Source organism: Perognathus longimembris, chromosome 22, assembly GCF_023159225.1.
Source record: "Perognathus longimembris pacificus isolate PPM17 chromosome 22, ASM2315922v1, whole genome shotgun sequence".
In the NCBI taxonomy this organism is placed as follows: domain Eukaryota; kingdom Metazoa; phylum Chordata; class Mammalia; order Rodentia; family Heteromyidae; genus Perognathus; species Perognathus longimembris.
Window position 1 is genome coordinate 35,789,199 of NC_063182.1, and position 17,260 is coordinate 35,806,458.

Below are 17,260 nucleotides of genomic sequence, written 5' to 3' on the forward strand. Positions count from 1 at the left end.
AATTAACAGGCATGTTGGAACCTCTTACCAGACTCCTTAGGAATCTGATACCAGACAGTTTCAGGCCAACCTGGACAGAACAATCTACAAGTCTCCATCTCAATTGAAAAAGCTGGGTGTGGTAGCTTTCTTCTGTTACACCAGTTAGGGTGGTAGCCCAAAAATAGAAAGACTGTGTATGTCTGAACAGGAAACAAAATCTTATATGAAAAAACCAGGCCCAGATGTGCACCTGCCTAGAAAGTGTAAGGCCCTGAGCTCAAACACGAGCTCAAACAAACAACAACCACAGAATGATGGTTGGATTTTTTCCAAAATGAACATGATGTGAGCTGCTTTGTCATTCTCTCAGGTGGAAAAATTTATCATAAGCAATATTAACTATTTTCTTCTAAATCCACACAGGCCATAACCTTTTGCTACGTTTCTACTTTGCCATCTTTGCCTATGGTGTTTTGCCCTCCTGCTTGTGCTCTTATGGGTACAAGCTGGCTGCTGCCTCTCTAGTGTCCATCAAACCATAGAGGTAAAAAGGACCAGAAGGAATTAATACAGATCGCATTGTATGAATTGTTCCTGAAATCCCAAAAGAACTTTCCTATTTCTGAGTCGTTCAAATTGCATTACTTGGTGACTCCTCACTGCGAATACTTTTAGGAAAGCACAGAAATAGTTTTAGCCAGGCACAAAAGTAGGTAGTTCTCTTTCTAAGGAATCAGGGATTAAGAGAGACTGGGAAATGGGGCGATACCTAGCACTATCTGTTGAAGTTCCTCATCATATCTTTCAATATATCTTTCTTGTATTTATTCCACTGTTTTAAAATTCCATTGCTCCAAGACAGAAGCTGAATTCTTTCTTTCTAGCATCTCTTGCCTGTAAAGCCAATAGTTGATAGGGACATTTGAAATTTTAGGTAGAAAATGAAAGTGGATCACAAAATGTGCCTTGAAGGTGTAACCAAGATGTTTAGGTTTACAGGAGGAGGGATTGAGCCGTAAGAAGGTCTAGTCACAGGCTCTGGTATCTGTTTCCTTAATTTTCAGTGCATTGACATCAGAAATATGGGAATGGCAGGGTGTGCTTGCTTGTATTTCTTATTCATGCCTCAAAGCTTGTCCCTGCTGACCCCTCTGTATCTGTAAAGGATAGAGCACAATGGGTTGCGTATGTGTTCCTTTTAAACTACAGTGCTTTAATTAATCCTTAGGAATACTAATCAAAGAAACAGAAACTGATGCTAGGAGAATTCATCCTAAACTGAAGAACCTCCAAAACTAACATCTCTATCCTTTTCTCAGCAATGAAGTTTCGTTCCTTTCCTCCTTGGTAGCAGCAGTCCAAGCTGCTAAACTATTTTCCCTTTGAGAACTACCCTTTGTCTCCATAGAAAGTAAACCCATGTGGGCACAGACTCAAGAAAACATTCCTGAGAAAATTAATGAGAAATTAAATTTTCCTATTATAATTAATGACAAAACAAGTGAGAAAAGCCCTCATTTTTGATACTGGAAACAAGACAAAAAAAATAGAGGAGCATAAATCTGTTTATGGAGTATGATAGTGGGAAATTGAAAAAAATTCCACAAAAGATTCTAAACTACTTCTTATAATTTATTCCATGGGAATGAGAGGCTGGTAAGAAGCTGCTATCTTAGAAATGCACTGGTGGCTCACACCTGTAACCTTAGCTATCCAGGAAGCTGAGATCTAAGGATTCTGGTTCAAAGCCAGCCTGGACAGATGAGTCCATAACACTCTTGTCTCCAATTACCCACCAAAAAGCCACAGGTGGAGATGTTGCTGAAGAGGTAGAGAGCCAGCCCTGAATGGAAACAGTTAAGTGATAGTGTGCGGCCTGAGTTCAAGCCCCAGTACCGGCCCACACGGGAAAAACAAAACAAAACGAAAACGCATCTCTGTTTTGATGGCCTCGGATTATCATTACAGAATTGTCATGCGCGTGGTCATCATTTCCTGTTTGATTTCTTTGATACTTTGGAACCTGAAGCCTGATTTCTGTTTTAAGGTTTCTACTATTTTAATTAGAATTCCTGGGTCTCGTAAGAGTCGTTCAGTAAGTTCCAGAATTTGGCAGTAAGACTCGGGTGCAATTTAGTCCTCAGTTTCCCTGCGCCCCTCAGCTAACATCCACCGCCACTCCCAGGGCATGATCCTCGACATTTATCTACATAGGTCTTTCTCTAGATAACATCAGAAGTTTACAATTGCCATTATATGTCTTATTTTACAGATAATGAGCTCGTACGTATTAGCATTATGACTGAGAAAAGGAATACATTTGATCCTATAACTTAACAGTCAAATACATAGAAAATATCTTTTCACTATAATAGTGTATTACCAATGCTGATAACATGTTAAATGTGATATAGAGACATAGATAATAGCTCATACCTACTATATTCCTATCAGGCCAGACCTCTGTGGCCACCTAACATGGTATCAACGAGAGAGCGGTGACCACTGCTGCTTCTTTCTGCTCCCAAACTAGATCCCAGCAGGTGTTTTAGGACCTTACTTTTGGCCCTGGCTCCCGGCACAGGCTCCCAAAGGCTGTTCTATCTGCAATAACTCTTCTCTGAAATGGTTCTCACCAACAATGATTCCCATGGACACAATTCTAGGACAATTGTTGCTCTTTCTGTTTAAAGGACTCTTTTCATCTTTCTTCCTCTAGGCAATCCACAACTAGGTCCACATAGAGGAAGTCACTCTTCTTAAGGGATGAGTTCAAAAGTGCTAAGGTTAAAAAAAAAAAAAAGCTATGGACTTCCGTGATTACAAATGTAAGAACTCTATAAATGTTGCCCATGCCTTTTTCATTGTTACAGTAGAATAAATTGAATGCTCAGTTGTGGAAGATAAAGAGAAGCAACAGTTAAAGTTTATCTGGAGGGAACATAACATCTATGAATGGCAAATGGCCATAAACATCTCCACAACTGGGCTCCCAGAGTTGTAGCTCACACCTATAATCCAGGGCACTCGGGAGGCTGAGAAGTGAGTGACAAGTAACCAGCAAAGAGGCAGGCTAGATTTGTGGCCCAAGTAAAAAGATATTGAATCCAGAGGAATCCGTCTAGATGTACTGTAATTCTTTTTATGGCTATTGTTTCAGTTGTTAGAATAATTCAGCCACATCAATTTGTATTGAATTGTTGGACTGCATCATTCTGCACATATATAACAGGCCTAAGTTAAAAATCATCTGATTAATCTTTGGCCTTTCGAAGTATCTTATATGAACCAATAATTTAGTAGTGTGATTTGAAAATAGACACAAAAAAAGCTACTGGAATTTTTTTTTCAAAAACATTGTTTTTTGAGCCTGGATCCCTTTTGTAGTTCATACTGGTCTTAGAAATGGTATGTGGCCCTGGCTGACCTTGAACGCATCCCGCTTCGGGTTTTGGAATTCCGGAGTTACAGGGGTGCACCATGCCACAGGACATTTGTTACTTTGCATTGTCCTTTGGGATGATGGTGAACCGGGTCACAACACCACCAACAAAGTCAGAAGACAGAAGACACTCTGGCAACCAAAGTGATTATACAAGATCATTTAAAAAGGCTGACTCCTAAGAATATATGCAAAAATACACTAGGTTAACACATATCTCAAACAATAGTGTCTTTCTATTCCTCCTCCTTCTTCTTCTTTCCTCCCTTTCTCCCTAACTTCTTCCTGTTCTTCCTTCCTTACTACCTCTTTTCTCCCTGGCTCCCTTGCTCTCTTCCTAGCTCCCTCTCTGTCTTTTTCTGTGTCTGTCTCTCTGTCTTTGAGGCAAGGTCTCACGTGGCCTAGGCAAACTATACGCTAGCTCAAACTGATTTTCACTGCATAATCCTACCTCAGCCTCCTAAGGGTGGGGAGTATAGGAGTGCGGAGCCAAGGCAGTCAGGAACCACCTTGTGGTTTCACTGGCCTGGGGCCAGGTGCACCTCTCTGCTCTTGGATGACAGTGGAGAGGATCTAAGTCCTAGAGCAGATGGTGCCGAGCTCTTGGTAGACTTGCTTTTATCCATTTTTATTTTGTTAAGTTTCTTTTTTTCTCCTTGACTGTGTAGCCATCCCAATGGACTTTCCTCTTCATGTCCTTCCTGATCAGCCTGCTCCCCTGCTCCCTCCTTAGCAATAAAAAAGAAAAAAAGAAAGCTATACTAACTGCTGTGCAGTGTTATAGTACCTGTAACTTCCAATGCTTTACCTAATGCTTTCTGAGGTGGACCCTCAGAGATCGACTGAGCACAAACCATGAGGAACGTTTCATTTCCTTCCATAATACAAACATCACTTCTTCCTTATGGAATAAGGAACTCTAGTAGCCTTTGGGAGTTGATTGGCTCCCGCCATTTCTCACCTCATTTCAGAAGAAGTGGCTGAGGAGGAGGTAGGTGACACTCACCCTTGTGTAAGAAGTTGCACTCTTTTGTCAGTTACGTGAGCAGATGGAGAAGACTTTCTCCGTCCTCTCTCTGGGTTCCATCTTCCTGACAGCAAGGGGTCGGCTGCTCAGTCATCCACATGCAACTCTTTTTCTCTGGTGAGGGTGGCTACTGGAATTTCAACTCTAGGCCTTCCAGCTTGAGAAGTACCTGCTCTCCCCATTGCTCCATGCTTCCATCTTTTTGTTCTGGCTGTTACAGATGTAGGATCTTTCTTTTGGCATGGCTCAGCCTGAACCACAATCCTCCTCTTTCAGCCTCCTGCCATGGTTGGGATGACAGGTGTGTGCTACCAGGCCAAGCTTCTTCTGTTGAAAGGGGATTCCATAAACGTTGTTTTCCTATGCTCTCCTGGAAGCATGATCCTCCCAACCTCAGCTTCCTGCTGAGATCGGCAGGCAGAGGCCACCATAACGAGCAGCTGGTTGATAAAGGGCCCCAGGCTGGCCTCCTGATACCAGCCTCCCAAGTATTACAGATTATGAGCCACCATGCCCACCCAGGTGACCCACATTCATACCCGTGGGCTCCACACCTTGAGATGACCAACGAGGAGACGGTGGCCCAGAGCAAGCCTCGTGCAGCTTCCCTGGAGGGCACCAAGCAGAATACCAAGCCATGTCTCTGGGAGGCAGACCTCCGTAGGATGAGGCTGTCCTGGGGCAGTGGAGGATGAGGTCCCGCCACCTGGAGGTCACCTGCTTCATAAGTGGAACAGCAGTCCCGGGTTCCCTGGGTGGTCAGATTCCACAGACGGCCAAACAGGAGGAGACGGGCGGGTCTAAGCGGGTGAGGATGGCCCAGTGGGCACTTGGACAATGCTGCACACGGGGGACTGGGAACGTGGCCTAGTGGAAGAGTGCTGGCCTAGCATGCATGAAGCCCTCAGCTTCATCCCTCAACACCAATCCCTCAGCACCACATATATAGAAAAAGCCGGAAGTGGCACTGTGGCTCAAGTGGTAGAGCGCTAGCCTTGAGCAAAGAAAAGGAGCCAGGGACAGTGCTCAGGCCCTGAGTTCAAGGCCCACGATTGGCACAAAAAGAAGGACAGGAGGAGGAGGAGAAGGGAAGGAGGAGGAAGAGGAATAGGAAGGAGGAGGAGGAGGAGGAGGAGGAGGAGGAGGAGGAGGAGGAGGAGGAGGAGGAGGAGGAGGAGGAGGAGGAGGAGGCTGCGCACACCTAAGACGAGAAAAAGCACCCCAAAGCCAATTCCTCATCCTTTCGTAGTTCTGACCTTCCCTTATTAAGCCACTTGACCCAGTCAGGAAACTAGCTTTCATGAAAAATAAACATTTGAATCATGGTGATTTTCAGCTCTGTACCTTCTGTGATAACTAGGGAAATGAGCAGGTGAATCACTGGCAGGAAGGTCTTCTCCACAGACACTGGACATCAGCTCAAGCCTGAAGAAAGAATAATGGCTTCCTTCGATGCCATTTCATTTCAGAAATTGGTAAATTGTCTTCAGAGGAGCCTGTGAGCTTGGGTGCTGTGAACAGATCACCCTCAATGTGCCTTTTGATTTCTACTTTTGTTTGCTGAGGCTATAAAATCACCTTTGGTTCTGAGGGGCAGAAGCAGAAGCAATTTTAGGGGCTCTCTGAATGCATACAGATTCTGAAATGGTGTGTGGGCTTGTGTATTGAAGGATGTTGAACTCAGAGAGGTGATAGACTTAGTTGAAATGATAGCCTGTGATAGTAAAATACATACATATATATATACATACATATATATATATATAGCCTCCAGTACTGCAGAACAAATGGGAAAGAAAACATCTTTTCATGCCATCTTTTGTTATCATCCACCACTTTAAATCAGTAGCAAAGAAGAGATTTTGAAACTTGGTCCTAGTATAGTGAAAAGGGCTACACTGTGTCATATTACCAGTGAATACCAGAAGAAAGCTTGTAAACCTCTATTCCCTTACTCCACAGCACGACCAAATATAACTCGTAAATAACAAATCCAAACTGACTGCCATAGCTGGGAAGGGGTGGCTCCCTCCTGTCATCCTAGCTACTCAGGAGGCTGAGTTCTGGAGATGGTGGTTTGAAGCCAGCCCAAGCAGAAAAGTCCCTGTGAGATTCTTCAATTAACCACCAGAAAACTGGCAGTGGCTCTGTGGTGCAAAGTGGTAGAGCGCTGCCAGCCTTGCTTGCGAGCTCAGGGACAGTGCCCAGGCCCCAAGCCCCAGGACCAACGGCAACAACAAAAAGGTGGAGGCCAGGCTGAAAACATTGTGTAATCAATAAATTGATTTGGGAGGGAAAACTCAAAAACTGTGGGGTTTTTTGTTTCATTTTAGTTACCCATAGTCAACTAGGTTCTGACAATACTAAATAGAAAAACTCGGAAAGAAATCATTCCCTGAGGTTCGACTGCAGCTGTTCTGAGCAGTCTGATGACATTTCTGTTTGTCCATCCATCTTCCCCAGGACATGAGCCATTCCTTGTCTGGATGGCCTCACCCTACCCACTACACACCCTCTGGTCACCTGGTAGCCATTCTCGTTGTCAGGTGACTGACACAGTACCACAGAGATTGTGCTCAAGCAAGCTTTGTTTTACTCAATAATGGCCCCACTGGCAAGATCAGCGATGCTGACCCTCTGAATACCGAGAGACACAGTGCTGCTCGGCATGAGAACACGGACGTTCCCAAGGTGAGGAAAGTCAGTCAGCACTATGCGTTGTCACTGCGAAGTCCAGAAGCCAAAGCAAAAGTTTCTATCCCTGAAACCAGCAAGAAGGAAAAAGAAGGGCTGGGGATATGGCCTAGTGGCAAGAGTGCCTGCCTCGGATACACGAGGCCCTAGGTTCGATTCCCCAGCACCACATATACAGAAAACGGCCAGAAGCGGCGCTGTGGCTCAAGTGGCAGAGTGCTAGCCTTGAGCAAAAAGAAGCCAGGGACAGTGCTCAGGCCCTGAGTCCAAGACCCAGGACTGGCAAAAAAAAAAAAAAGAAGGAAAAAGAAAATGGTGTTGATTTACTGCTGCACCTCAGCTTTCAATAGTGATAACCAGAGTGCCTACCAACTTGGTAATCTCTTACTGTGCTAAGTTTTAACCTAAATCTTATTGTAGGTACATATATATATAGAGAGAGAGGCATGTATGTATGTATATTGCCATATGTGTGTGTTCATGTGTGTATGTGTGCATAGAGCTCACCAGTATGTATGGCACAGTGCTGAAAAATAACACATTTCTTGCTAACCGATGTAGCTCAATATACCAATCACGCACATAGTTTTGGCTTACCAAAAAACCTCCTCTATGAGAAGAGAACCAAGTCACGGCAGACCCAGCGGGAAGGAGAGGGCGGTGAGGACGTGTGTGGAAAGATCAAGAACAGAATAAGCGACGTGAAGGTGTGACCGTGTTCACCCGTGGGTCTCCGGGGTTGGTGCTTGGCTTTCGCGGTTGAGTAGTGGTGGAAAGTGCATCAGATGACCACACCTTTCCAGCGAGCCAGCTCCACCGCCCTGGCGGGACCTGTCAACCATGACGCACGGTGGTGCACGGGCTGGACAGCAAAGCAGCGGCCCTGCCTTCTTCACCTCTGCGGCTGCTGTCTGGAGAGGCCCCGGGGGGTGACACCGGGATGGAGTCACCCCAGCACCACACTTTCTCCGGAACCCACTGCAGGAGCAACTTCAGGCCCGTGGGGGGAGCGTTGCACACCAGCTCACGATCTGGCCCGCCACGCGTGCTTCTAACAGTGGCAGGTGTCTGCCTGGAACCGCATCAGAGTCCTGCTGAGGAAGTGTACGTAGGAAACACTGGGCTCCATTTCCATAGGTGTACACTGAATATTAGAAGCTTTGTATTAGCTGCTTCTTAAGCCGGAATCCAGAACAGTCTCTCTCCTACAGTTCGAAACACCTTGACAACATCTCGTAATGCAAATAGAAGTAATTTCGGGCCAAAGAGATAGACAAATGCATAGAAATAAATCAGGTAGAGGAGATGTATATCCTCAGATCCTCAGAAATAGGGCAAGCTATTTCTCACAGGTTAGTGCTTTGCCCCGGTCCCGGCCCTGCCTCGAGTCTCAGACTTCCTTCCACCTCTGCCTCCCAGGTTGCCTTTCTCTCAAGCCTCACTCTGCCACCGTCTTGATCAGTGTCATGGATTGGTTCTGTGAGCTTTAGGACCAGAGCTCACAAAGGTATTCAACTCTCAGGGACTTTGCTCCTTCTCATCTGTCATGTCTGACTTTTGATGTCATCTAAGGATTTCCCCACATTTGAAATCTTGATTTGGATTTTCTTTCCTTACAGAAAGTCATAGTCGATCATGATACAAAAATTTTAAAACGTCACCTGTGATCTTATAATCTAAATCAGACTCTATTGGTGTTGCTGCATCTTCTCTTTGGCTTAAAGATTTTAAATTGCTAATAATAATTATAGGAATATGTAGGAGATAAGGAGATGTGTCAATAGCCATTTACATCACAGAATGATGAACTCAGCTAGTGTCTGTTGCCACAAATGATTAAGTTTTTAAAAACAATCTTTTGGTATGGACACTGAAAGTGGATTTCACTTATGGGCTTCCTTTACCCATTTCCAGAAACGTAGGTGTGGCCTTGGTCCTACCCAAACCCCTCCTCGTTTCACCCTCCTAAACATATTTCGCCTTTCACTTTTCTTTTTTTCTTTTTAACATCTCTGTGTCTGCTGTGTCTTGTTTTCCTTGTCTTTGTAGAGTTTGAAAAGTGGGTTGGGAGGCTCAGGATGAGATGGTTAATCTTCCTAGAGATAGGTAGTTCCTCTCACCGCCAGCAGGCAGGCCTGCTTGGTAGCAATATTCTCCCCACTTGAAGTCTCCAATTCCCTTCTACCCGCTCTACCCATGCTTTTGCTGTCAGATGAACATGAGCTTGGGCATGATCCCCGTGATGCCACCAGGCTCACAGGAATACAAGGAGACTGAAGCAGAAGGGTCACAACGGTAAAGCTCACTTGGGGTACACAGAGAGATCCTCTCTCTAAACAAAGATAACAAGGAAGATGGAAATTGGCTTTTCTTGATGCCTTCATTTCTGGTTCTATGACCCATGCATTGCCTTTCCCCCTCATTTTCTGAGTCATCTTATTTTTTCCCTTTCCTTTCTTTTCTTCTTTTTATTTCCTTTGGTGGTAATACTGAGGTTTGACCTTAGGGCACTCTACTACTTGATTCCATCCACCCCCATCCCCAGCAAAAGTTCTCTCTTAAACCCTCTTTACCTTGTGATCAAATGGGAAACTGATAGAAATGTGAATCGTTCACATATGACATTTTTGGCTAATTACCTCTTTCTAGGAGGACATCAGGGTAACTTATCAAAGATACAAGATTATTGGTCTGTGGGTCATTTCTGGGTCTTTGATTCTATTCCATTGGTCTGTTTGTTCATGTGACAGTACCAAGCCGTTTTTATTACTGTGGCTTTGTAATAGAGTTAGTTTCAGATTTGGTATTGATATTCCTCTAACACTTTTTCCTGCTAAGAATTGCTTTTGCTATGTAGGGTCTTGTATTATTTCATATGACTTCTTGGATTATTTCTTCTCTTTCATTATAGAATGTTGTTGGGATTTTGGTGGATATTGCATTGAATTTGTAGATAGCTTTTTGGCAGTATTGCCATTTTCATGATGTTAATTCTCCCAATCCACGAGCATGGGAGGTTTTTCCACTTCCTTGAATCTGCTTTGATTTCTTTTTTTCAGGTTTTTAAAGTTTTCCTAATAGAGGTCCTTCATCACTTTGGTTCACTTAATGCCTAGGTATTTTTTGAGGCTATTACACAAGGATTTGCTTATCTGATTTCAGCCTTGCTCTTCTCATTGTTGGCATAGAGAAAAGCTACTGATTTTTTGTGGATTACTTTTATACCTTGCTACTTTGTCAAATTTTTGAATATGCTGAAGTAAACTGGAGGAAGAATCTATGTTCTTTAAAAACAGGATCATGTCTTCTGCAAAGAGGGAGCGTTCTTCTTTCCCTATTTCTATCTCCTTTATATTTGTCTCTTACCTTATTGCTCTGGCTAGGAAGAGGAGTGGAGAGAATGGACATCCTCCTCTTGTTCCTGATTTTAGAGGAAATGTTTTTTAACTTTTCACCATTAAATATAATGCTAGCTGTAGGTTTGTTATATACAGCCTTTATTATATTTGGGGAATGTTCCATGGATGGCTAGTTTCTCCAGAGCTTTCATCATAAAGGGGTGTTGGACCTTGTCAAATGTTTTTTCTTCATTTATCAAGATTATCATGGGGCTGGGAATAAGGCCTAGTGGCAAGAGTGCTTGCCTCCTACACATGAAGCCCTGGGTTTGATTCCCCAGCACCACATATATGGAAAACGGCCAGAGGGGGCGCTGTGGCTCAAGTGGCAGAGGGCTAGCCTTGAGCAAAAAGAAGCCAGGGACAGTGCTCAGGCCCTAAGTCCAAAGCCCAGGACTGGAAAAAAAAAAAGATTATCATGAATTAAGGATGCACACAATTAAGGAGTAAGCCTAGTATCACCATAGCTATATATCCAGGAATAAACAGAATAGCAATGAAGAAGAAAAATGAGGGGAAAAAAGAGGAATAAAATAAAATAAAAATATTACAAAAGTAAAATTAAAACTAGAAAAAAATGCTTCGATTTATTTGGGGATCTTGTTTTTCCCCCATGTCTGCTATCTGGTCTTTTAATGGAGTCTTTGGTTTCCTCGGGGTGGTCAGCTTTCCGTGTGGCTTAGTTGGTTTCCCAGATCCTTCTGTTAGAGCGAGCAGAAAGGAGTTCTGCCTTACAAGCTTGGAGTCCTGGTGTCCCTCCCCCCAGTGTGACCCGGTGGGAGCCGGGGTCTGTCTGTGTGGTAATGCAGGAAGGAGGCGGCTGGGCTCTGCAGGTGGAGTCTCTGCCAGTGAGCGTGGGTGTGGGTGGAGCTGTGCCCTGCCTGCCATCAGTGGCTTTTCCCGGGTCAGCTCACTCCCGAGAGACTCTTTTTTGGCCCAGCCTGGAGCTGCTCTTGGCTTTATGGACTACCCAGTTTCGTTGTTGTTCTTCCAGTGAGATTTTTTACAACATTTTGGATTTTTTTTTTTTAATTTCTACAGCTGGCTGAGCTGCAGGTTGAGCTGCTATGAGCCTGGCATGTCTTTGTGGGTTGCACAGGTGCTGGGCTGACTCTTGCTAGCCCATTCCGGTGCAGTCGTTTCTTCCCCCTGAGTGGGGCAACCTTCCCCTGGGCAGAGCCAACTCTCACTGGTCAGATTCCTGCTGCCGCCAGGTCACTGTCACCTGCTAGCTGGCTGGCTCTATGCCAGTATCAAAGACGGCACTCTTCCTGGGTGTGAGTGGGCAGCTTCTCTCCAGAGCTATTCTCTGGGCAGGAGTGAGGATGGCTTTCGTGGGATACTCACATTTTCCCTGGGAGTTTCAGACTGATGCAATGGGATGAGTTTTCTCTGCGGCTGTGTGTGGCCAACAGGCTGTGGTCTTCCACTGCTGGTCATGCAGACGGTTGATGCTGGGGGAGGAAGGCCCCACACAGTGTCCCTGGCTGTCTCGGGCTGTCTCTGCAGCCACGATCACCGGCCTGTGTCCACATCCATCTTCTTGAGCAGGTGCCTGTCATTTTCCCCTCTGGCAGAGGTCAGGAGAATTACGGCTCACTTCCTGTGACTTTCTAGGCGCGGACTATTTGATCACACTCCAATTTTTTAGTGTCATTTTTCATCTTTTCTGTATTATATGGTCCTTGTACAGCCCAATGACAAAATGGAACCAGGCTTCGGGGCATGGATGGGATTGAGGAAGATAAGGCCGAAGGATAGAATGGGTGAACAAGACGCATCGTACTCAGGACTTGTTGAATTGGCACTACAGCTACATAAAGATAATGATTAAATCATAAAATGAAGGGTACATAAGACCATTGATTTTGCATTATACAATGCTTTGCCATGAATTAGGTTGGAGGGAAAGGAGAAATAAGAAAGAGTAATAGATGTTAATATCACAATGAAAAGAACCCTTTGTACAATTAATATACAGTGGTAATTTAAAAGTTGTAACTACATATATCTCAGAAATACCATCCAATATTATCTAATTTCTTCAATCAGAATGCTTTTTTAGTATTATAATTTTATTGTCTTCAAGTAGTTGTACAAAGGGGCTATAATTCACCATGTCAGTTTATGAGTACAGTGCATCTTTTCTAATCGTAATCCTTTTCAAAGCAGAATAGAAAACAAATTAAACATTTGTAATAGTCATGTCTATGCAAATATATTGCAATATAATAAATGTCTAATAATATAAAATCTGTTAAGGTCTCACGTTGTACTTAAATGACTCAACTGATTTCTCTAATTTTTTACTTTCACAATATCTGTTGTTTGCTTTTAAACCGAAGAGTTTTCTTGGAAACATTGTTGCCAAGTGGCTTTATATTGCATAAATCTTTTGTACTAAGTCTGTCATCAACATGAAGCAACTTGCACATAACTATTAAAAGCTTTAAGAAATATTTTCATGACAACTTAATTGAAAACATTTTTCAAGAGTAAAAATAGTTCCCTAATCTAGACTTATTCAAACTTACCAGAAATCAGACACTCCTTTTCTTTTTTTTTTTGCATGTAAACAAACACATACACATACACACACATATTTATTTGCACGCATGCACACACACACACAGTTTGAATTTCCCTTACTCTACTTCTCAGACTTGCATGCCTGTGGATGTATAGTGCCCTTGGCTTTGAGTAATCTTTGTTTTGTCATGATTGCGCTTTGAACTCTCAGTTACCCTTACCACAGAAGGGTTTCCTTTCCTCAGGGACCTGATGCTGTGCTGAAGTTGCCACTCCCTGCCCTGCTGCCAGCAATAATTTCACCATCCACCTCCGCGACTTCCTAATGCCCTCTTCTCGCAGATTTCCCCGGGTCTTCAAACTGTGGCTTCATTTTCACTTTTCTGCCACTACCCAACACTTCCATGAAGATAAATGTGTACATGTGTGTATATATATATGATCTTTTTTGTGTGTGGCAGTTCTGGGGCTTGAACTCTGGGCCTGGGCATGTCCCTGAGCTTCTTTTGCTCAAGGCTACCACTTGAGCCTTACTGTTAGCCCAATAAGCTCCCTTTCCCTAGGCAACACGAGGCCCATTAAGCAAATAATCAGTCTCCGCCCCCCTTTACCCTGAGATGGCCCTCCTTTGGGGCAGCTACAACCCTGTATGGTAGGCTGCAAGATCCCCTTAGAGGGACCTTCAGGTCTAGGCAGCTGGAAGATCCCTTATTGGCTACTTGGGCAGCAGCCATACATCCCAGCTGCCCAGGAGGAAGGCCCTCGCCCACACGTCCACACTGGGTCCCCGCCTCCTAGCTTCTCCTAGCCCTCCTATGCCCAGTGGATTATATAGGTCACCTCACACAATAGCTGGCACCTCTTCTCTCTTGTGAGATGAGGTCTAGCTGGTCCCTTTGCTGACAATAAACCTTTTCTTTGTTCTTTGTAAACGGAGGTCTGCATGGTTTTCTGGCAAAGTCTAATAAACTCTCTACATACCACCACGTCTGGCTTTTTCTGAGTAGTTTATTGGAGATAAGAGTCTCATGGACTTTCCCACCCTGGCTGGCTTTAAACTGCAATCCTCAGATCTTAGCCTGTTGAGTAGGAAATGGGATCTTAAATCATGATTATCTTTCCACTGTTTGGCACCACTTCATGCCTGCTGATAACCTGGTTGAGTACCTGGTTGAGTCTTCTTCCCTCCTAGCTCATTATTTTTCTTACCAAGCTTAAACTCATGATCAATATTTGTCACTTTCCCTCCAATGGTGCTCTAGAATACCTCACGAATCCATTTTATAGCCAAGATGACCATCTTGGCTATTCTCAACCTTAGTTAAAGCCTTCCTTTTTGCTCTCCCTCCTTTCATATCAATGATCTCTGGGAACAGATACTCTCTAGTCTTGCTCAGTCACTTTCTACAGAATTGAAGGTACTCCGTGTTAGCTAGGAGCTTAACATTGCTAAGATGTCCTTTTTTGTGATGCCTGTATTTCCTGTCCGTTATAAGCTTATGGCTTGTTTCACTTTTACAGAGCACCAAGGTACACGTGCTAGTTTCCTAGTGATTTTTTTGCTACATTTTTGCCATTTAATTTCATAGGTATGCTCTAGACCTTACTGTCATGGAAAACTGCTCCATATCTGAAGTCACGAACCCAGTTATCCTTTCCACCTGCAGCCCCAGTCCCTCCAGCTCTCTGTGCTTTACAGGACATCTAATGGATGATTCATACAGACTAGTAATTAATAGAACAGGCTTTGGAGCCACGCTTCCTTGATTAAATCCTACCCATATCACTTAGCTATTTTAGTGAAAGTTACCAAGTATTTCTGTATTAGGAAAGAAATAATGACATTCCGATTCGCTATAAATTGAAGATCTTTGATGGGCATAAAGATAACATTCATTGAAAACAGATTATGTGCCAGGCACTATTATATGTGCCTTACAAATAAGCATCACTGAATTTTCAAATCATTCTTTAAGTGAAAGGGTGTGTGTTGATTGTTACTGTCTACGTATGTTCTCACCCACAAATCCTTTTCAGTATTGGTTACATGGTACTGAAATTTCTTGGTAATTACCTCAAATAGCTGGCAGAATATCTTTCTGCCCCACCAACCTGGAAATACCTTACTTCAGATCAACCCAAGAATCTGCCTTGTTCATCTTCACATATAAGTGACTGAGTGTCACAGAACAGTTACATAGTCAAACTGATCAGTGAAACCATAAATTCATGTGACATACTCAACCTCTGCCCAGGCGATGGGCTAATGACTTCACCTGCTTACGATAATTCCCGAATGTCTAATCTGCAATGGTATTTCCATCTTCACTCTGAAGGGGGTTAGTCTGATAAAGATACTTTGTGTACTTACGTGGACAAGTCAAAATGAAATCCTCTTGTGCAAGCAATATAAGCTAATAAAATGGAACCAGATTTAGAAATGTTTATGAAAATTAAACACATATCTGTATACACACTAAGCAATGTGTAAGCAATGTGATAAATATGGCTCAGCATATGTGAAGTAATCAGTCTGTAGAATTTGGCAACCATCTGTTTTTCTTAAGTCTCTGGAAAAATAAATAAAATTTGGAAATAAATGAAGTAGATTTCTAGCATGGTACGAAGAAAGGAGGATTCCAGTGATGTGACTAAGTCACAGCCTATGAAATGGAGGCCAGGAAGCAGGTCTCTAGAATAGAAAAAAAAACAAAGACAAAAAGACTGAAAAAAATCAGAACATGATATAATGTATGGTAGAAACAAATACAAGAGATTTAAAAATATAGAATGAGAATATCAGAAGGAGAGAATAAGAAGAAATGTTGAAAGTTGGAATGATTAAATGATTTTCCAAATCAATGTTAAACATCAAACTTTAAATCCAAGGAACTCAGAGAACACTAAGAAGCACAAATAACCCAAACTATACCTACCCACATCAGACTTGATTGTACAAATGAAAAATAGTGCATTTAAAAAGCTAAGAAAGGGCTGGGGATATGGCCTAGTGGCAAGAGTGCTTGCCTCGTATACATGAAGCCCTGGGTTCAATTCCCCAGCACCACATATATAGAAAACGGCCAGAAGGGTCGCTGTGGCTCAAGTGGCAGAGTGCTAGCCTTGAGCAAGAAGAAGCCAGGGACAGTGCTCAGGCCCTGAGTCCAAGGCCCAGGACTGCCCCCCCCCAAAAAAAGCTAAGAAAATTACCTTCAGAAGGAAGAACAAGAAGCTCAGTCACATCCAATTTGTTTTGTAATATCACTCAAACATGAAGAAGAAATAGACTTTCCTATAAAAATAAAGAAATGTGTTGCCTGTTGATAAGTCATGCAAGAAACATAAAAAGAAATTCCTTAGAAAAAAAGAAAAATGATCCATATCAGAAACTTGGATTTAAAAATAAATGGAAAGTTTACACTGTTAGTGTTAATCAAGTATAGAGTAGCTATATTAATTTCAGAAGATGCCTTCTAAATAAGAAATCATTACAACAGATACAAAATTTAGTAACTCTCTATCAAGAATGGACAGATTTACCAGGCAGAAAAACTATGAAGATTTAATTGAACTTAATGGGTATATTAAATTAAGTGGATATAACTGATATTGACTGTTTCATCTATCAACAGTAGATTGAATATACATTGCAAATGTGTATGGAATATTCACCAAGATACACCACATTCTGTGCTGTCAAGAAATCTCAACATGTTTAGGAAAAATACAAATAATGAAAGATCTGTTTTCAGACCACACCACTGTGGCATGGTAGAAATCAATAAGTAATAAATAAATCAAAGTAGAAATCAGTAAGAATGATAGAAAAATCTCAAAACACATGAAAATGAATGAACCATGTATATTAAACGACAGGTGATAGGTTCAACATGCAACACAGCTTGACACTGCTGGTGGATACAGGGAGGCAAAGAAATAGGGATCTGATTTGTCTGTGATAGCTCTTTCTAGAGACTGGCAAAACCCTAGAGTGCCTGACCACAGGTATTGAGCCTATGCCAGTTGTAAAGAGGCTATTCTTACTAGATACTTCCCTGGTTTATTCTGTACAACTGTAGATTTAGGACAAACCGGAGTGTGGATTGTTCTTCAGGGCTGGAAGACTGACATCACACCTAGACTTGGGTGCTATCCAGTGCTGACAGTGAAAGTGACCGCAGGGTCAGA